The sequence below is a fragment of the Ptychodera flava genome, assembly GCF_041260155.1.
Source record: "Ptychodera flava strain L36383 chromosome 3 unlocalized genomic scaffold, AS_Pfla_20210202 Scaffold_25__1_contigs__length_14229661_pilon, whole genome shotgun sequence".
Taxonomy (NCBI): Eukaryota; Metazoa; Hemichordata; class Enteropneusta; family Ptychoderidae; genus Ptychodera; species Ptychodera flava.
The window spans coordinates 1,093,846-1,100,147 of NW_027248279.1; positions in this window are offsets into that span (position 1 = coordinate 1,093,846).

The window sequence follows — 6,302 nt, forward strand, 5'->3', positions numbered from 1 at the left end:
ATACAAAAATGGCTTGTTTGTTCAAGTCCACAGTTGTCTTGTAAACTTCACTGTTGTGCACTGTAAATATACTAAAATAAGCACTGGCACCACCAAAATGTCAATACTGAAAAGACGCTGGGTAGTTCTTATTCTAAAAATAGTAACATTACTCTTGCTCCTTCAAACTGTTCAAAATTTGCAAAAAAAACTAAAAGTCGAAAGTATGAAGCTGTCACCGCTTTACAAAATTATTTCACAATGTCTGGCTTTCAAACAGTGCACTGGTAATGTAATGTTCAACGGCTGTACATAAACAAATCACTGTCGCTTACTGTCTCTATTCACTGGCTGTACACTATACGCGATCAGCTGATCGATGCAAATGTCCGTCTCGCGTAGACACCAGTGGCAATACTCATAGTCCTCCCTATGGTTTGGTCGCTGTGTTGCTTGGCAAAACACACTCCTAATGACGACAAACACACTCGCACTCCCATCTAAAGTTCGCCGGATACGGCCCTGCTGAACGATTTCTAAAGGCAAACTGTCCTCCGGTCCTCAGTCTCTATATCAGACACCGTACGGCAGCACCAATCACGTCGGGGTCACCAATGTGGCGCTTAGGTCGGGCATCCATGTGGGGCGGGCGTAAACTAGGGCCCTCACGCCTCCCGCGGGAAGAGCGGACACAGACACACACACGCCGAGAGAATTCGTTTGGTGCGCTCAACCGCCGAAGCGGCCACGGTGTCTTTATTTCCCTATGTCAAAGATAGATCAAGTCCATGTGAGTTGCCGTGTCAAAGTACAAGAAGTTTTAAACTTCAAAAATAACTACTCAATCCTAATAAATCTTCGCGATAAACACAATAAAAGTTGACTCTAGATCTCAAGTAAGACTTTGATGCAAGTTTTGATGACGGATGGCTAGGTTATAAGCTGATAAATAAATGTTTAAAAGAGAGAGCGCTTACCTATGTCAAAGATAGATCAAGTCCATGTGAGTTGCCGTGTCAAAGGTCAAACTCGGGGACTTTCCCTTACATGTCTGACACAAGAGGGCGTTTATGACAGTTCCCATTGAGTGTAATGTATAGAGTTTTCATATGACTGAACTATGAAAATGCATGCTTAAACAAATGAATAAAAGAAATTCTAACCATAAATTTATTCAATGCAGGTAACACCTGGCCACATACTCCGCCAGTTTATGGAACGATGTCCCTATCGTTCAACCATAACACCTAAAACTATATCACCTATTTAATGATTCCTTAAGTTACTTGACCGACACAACAGTCAGTTTGACTTGTTTTACCCATGAAATCTGACCGTGTCCTCATGAAATGACACAATAAAGTCATGCAATAGTACATCAACCTATCAGGTTGGCGTCTCACTCTGACAGGATATCGCTGAGCTGTCTCCTCCTGTATAGTTTCTTCTCCTGTAGACTGGTCACACAACGTTGCCTCGTTTCCTGCGACAGAGCTCTGTGCTACACTCAACTCTCCATCTACATAGGTGTCTGAACATGACTGCATCTGTGCTAAGTTTGATTCTGGTGAAGTAATCACTACACTTTGATCAGACTGTGATGCTTCATGCTGAGTCTCACTACTGCACTGAAGAATGTACTCTCCTTCTCCTGGCAGTGTTCTTGAAATGCAGTCTTCTGCTTCTGCCTTTTCCATCGTTTCATTTTGTGCCGGATCTACTACGTTGTCCTGCACTGCTTCAGTGAAGTGTCCTGCACCACACTGCATTTGATTTTCTGGTTTTGTCTCCATCGCTACTAATGGTACAGTTTCAGCAACTGTGACCTCACCGTGGTATCCTCCCATATTGTCTACTGCTGGGCCAAGGTGGGCTCTGTCATCTATTGGCTGTATCTCATTTAATGGTGTGCAATTAAGTATGTGTGTCTGAATGAGTTCATCATCATCTGAACGATCAGAACCATAGTCTTCTACAGCTTCATCTGCCGTTTTACATGATTGGTCCCAATATCTCTCTTTCCTGTCAATCTTTCCTTCTAAACGGTCTGGATTGGGTGTCAAGAACATGCAAGGTTTAGCATGTTTCTATGCAAAACACGCTGTTTTTCGGTCTCCTCTGACTGAATTACGTAGACTGGAATATCTGGTTTTTTACTGATGACTACATAAGGGACAGGTTCCCACTTGTTGTTCAGTTTATGCCTTCCAAGAACTGGGCGCTTATCTTGAACAAGAACTCTGTCTCCTGGCTGTAGAACATCTTCCTTCGCTTTCTTGTCATATGTGTGTTTCTGTTTCTCTCTTGACACATCTGCTCTTTTTGTGGCTTCCTCATAAGCGATCTGGAGTCTGTCACGCAGACCTGAAATGTACTCTGAATACTCGACTTCCTCTTCGTGGTCGCCAGATTGACTCCAAAAGCAAGGTCCAGTGGCATACGTGGATGACGCATGAACATGAGGTAGAATGGGGATGTCCCTGTCGACTCATGCCTGGTACAGTTATATGCATGTGTCATGGCACTCACATACTCCTTCCAGTTGGCTTTCTGAGATGGATCCAGGGTTCCCAACATGTCCAGCAGCGTCTTGTTAATATCTCTCAGTCATGCCATTGCCCTGTGCATGGTAGCTTGTAGTTTGGCTTTTAGTTGTACCTGCAAGTCTGCACAACTCCTTTATAATTTGGCTCTCGAAATTCCGACCCTGGTCCGCATGGATCCTAGTAGGGAAACCATAGTGGGAAATGAACTCTTTCCACAAAATCTTAGCCACAGTGGTTGCCTTCTGGTCTTTTGTGGGATATGCTTGTGCGTACCTCGTAAAATGGTCCGTCACCACTAGTATATTGTCCACACCACCCTTCGAAGGCTCTAATGTGAGGTAGTCAATGCAGACCAGCTCAAGTGGTTTTGTTGTGCGAATGCTGACCAATGGTACACGTGTTGCAGTCGGTGGCGACTTTCTCAGAACACATTGCTTGCATGTCTCACACCAGGACCTAACGTAACTCTGCATTCTCGGCCAGTAGAAGCGTGCGCGTACTAAATCCAGAGTCCTATCAAATCCAAGATGTCCATTGTTGTTATGCAGGGCTTGCAGAGCATCATCAATCAATCTCTGTGGGAGTACTAATTGCTTTGTCTCCATCTTTTGCTCATCCAAGTAACACCTTGTACAACAATCCATCTCTTATCTGCAGTCTATCCCACTGTTTCAACAGTAGGTTGGTGGTCTTGCATTCAAGAGCTCTCTCCCGTCGACTTGGCCTCCTACCATGTCTGAGGAAATGCAAAACCTTACCAACAGCTGCATCTTCCCGTTGCAATACCCCATGTCAATGGCACTAATGCCAGGCAAAGCCGGAGATCCCTTGTCTTCAGAATGGGTTTGCTGATTCCTCTCTTTGCTAGTATCGTTCTGGTGTCCCTTTCCTTTCATTACACCAATGACGACTCTGAGAGCATCTTGTACCTCCTTCTGGGGCATTCTGGACAGGGCGTCCGCATTTGCGTTGCTCTTACCTGGCCTGTACTTTATCTCAAAATTGAAGGCTGACAACTCTGAGACCCATCGCTGTCGTGTCGCATCCAGTTTACAAGTAGACATCACATACTTGAGTGGGTTATTTTCAGTCAGAACGGTAAATGGTTGCCATAGAGGTAATCCCTGAACTTCTCAGTGACTGCCCATTTCAGGCACAAGAATTCAAGCTTATGAGCTGGATATCTAGTCTCAGCTGGGTTCAATCCTCTGCTCGCATATGCTATCACACGTTCATGCTTGCCTTGGGTCTGTGCTAGCACTGCACCAAGTCCATCGATGGACGCATCTGTCTGTAGCACGAAAGGTAGACTGAAGTCTGGGTAACCAAGGACAGGTGCTGTTGTCAACTTTTTCTTCAGTAGACTGAAAGATGACTCACACTCTTCAGTCCATAGGAACGGTTGGGGTTTACACTTCTGAGTGTTCTTCCCAATCTTTTTCCGTGGGTCTCCCGTCGTCAGTCTGTACAGAGGAGCAGCTATGGCAGCATAACCCTTGATGAAACGTCTGTAATATCCAGAAAATCCAAGGAACTGGAGAACTTCCTTTGGGTTTGCTGGTCGCTTCCAATCTGTCACCTTGCTGATCTTCTCTGGATCGGTTTCAATACCATCCCTGCTCACAATATGGCCCAGGTATCCAACTCGTTCTCTCAGCAAATGGCACTTCTGGGGCTTCAACTTGAGGCCATGTTTTCTGAGACACTCGAATACCATCTGTAGTCTCTCAAGGTGTTCCTCAAAAGTCTTGAGAAAACAATAATATCATCCAAATAAATCAATACACTTTCAAAATTCTGATCACCAAAACAACACATCATAAGCCTTTGAAAAGTCGCCGGTGCGTTCTGGAGGCCAAAGGGCATGCGGTTACACTCATATAGTCCCATGGGCGTGGTGAAAGCAGTCTTTTGGCGATCTTTCTCTGCCACCTCAACCTGCCAATAGCCTGAGGTCAGGTCTAGTGATGAGAAGAAATTAGCGTTGCCCAACGCTTCAAGGGCCTCCTCAATCCTTGGTAGAGGGAATGAGTCTCGTACAGTGCGAGAGTTTAGCTGGCGATAGTCAACACATATTCTCATACAACCATCTTTCTTGCGCACAACCACAATAGGCGATGCATATGGTGACTGGCTAGGCTGTATAACTCCTGCTTCTGCCATCTCTTCAATAGTCCGCCGGACTTCTTGATAGTTTGCAGGGATTATCTTACGATGAGGCAATCGTACAGGCCTGTCATCTATCAATGGAATCTCGTGCTGGATTATCGATGTCCGCCCATAGTCCATGGAATGCTGGGAAAAGACATCTTTGTTGCGATAGAGTAATTCTTGAACTTGCTGCAATTTCTCCTTACTCTGAATCGTAGCTTGTGAGAGATCTACCTGAGGGTAGTCCGGCTTCTCTACACATGAACGTTGGTGGTAGCATCTAACACGGTCATGCTTGCTTGTAGACTGGCGTCTTTTCCTACCGACTGGTCTCCCATCAACATCAACATCAACTTGGCGTCTTGTTGGTCTGCTTCTGTTGGAAGGGGATGATTTAACTGTCTCCGCTGCTGGTTTATGATCCATCTGCAGTGTCTCAACAACCCTTCCACCAACAAACACCTCACCAAGTATTGCATTAGGTCTGAGGACTACTGGTCTGGTGGAGATGTTACAAAGTCGCACTGTGACTCTACCACTCTGCACATTTGACAGTGTTCTTCCCACCAGAATTCCACTGGGCAGGTCTCTGTCTTGTGGGCTTTCCACTAAAGCGGTGTAATCTCCACCATTTGGTCCTCTTGACACACGACAACCGATATGCACCTCCCGTCCTGGGCCAACTGTACGAGGGCGTCGACCCTTGAACTTTGCATATCCAACTCTACCTCTCTTACCACCAAAGTCATTTCGTCCGATCTTGCAAAAGCACCATACCACATTTCAGATTTCTTCTTTGTCTTCATTAGGTAGCTTCTACCATATTTTTCTCTTTCTTCATCTCTACATGCCCTTATCAAATTAGTTCCTAAGTAAGGGTACATCCTTTCTATAGTCATCCACAGGCACTACAAATGCAGGCACTCCTTGGTAAGTATGTCCTAAGAAGGAAATTGCTAGTCGAACAACACCACTGTGGGGACACTGTATCCACCTGGTCCTTCAATTTCAATGTCACTGGCTTCAAACTCTTGGCTACGCAGCTCTGGATGCTGATGACAAAAGTCTCAGTAACCGTAGTAACCATGGATCCGGTATCCACCAGTGCAACACAGGTTACACCATTTACCTGGACAGTGTCCTCATTTGTAGGGCCAACTAACTGCTGTTGTGGCGCTGAGAAATTAGGTGGAGAATCCAACATCTCGCTGCCCACTTCACTAGTCTGGTCCCCTACAGGTCTAGACTCTGGTGTGTTCAAACGCACATCATTAGGGCTGTCCGTATTGTTGTAGCCCATGGGTTGCCCTCCTGCCATGAGCTTTATTCGTTTAAAGGAGGCGCTGTCGTTGTGGTATCACCACCTGATTTGGGAGTGGATGCACATCCCCTGGCGTAGTGCCCTTCTTGCCCACACACATAACATACGACTGGTTTACCATCGCGATGACTGGAGCATTTGTTGATCAAACCTTGGTTAGCTTCCTGCGACTTCCGACCACTATCCTTGTTTGGCACACCTTGTTCAATCTTTTGCTCCATCGTCATCATCCTCTTGCCATACTCCTCCTGATTTGCTGCTATCTGCCTAACCATCTCGGTCAGCTCTGCAATTGCAGTGGTTTC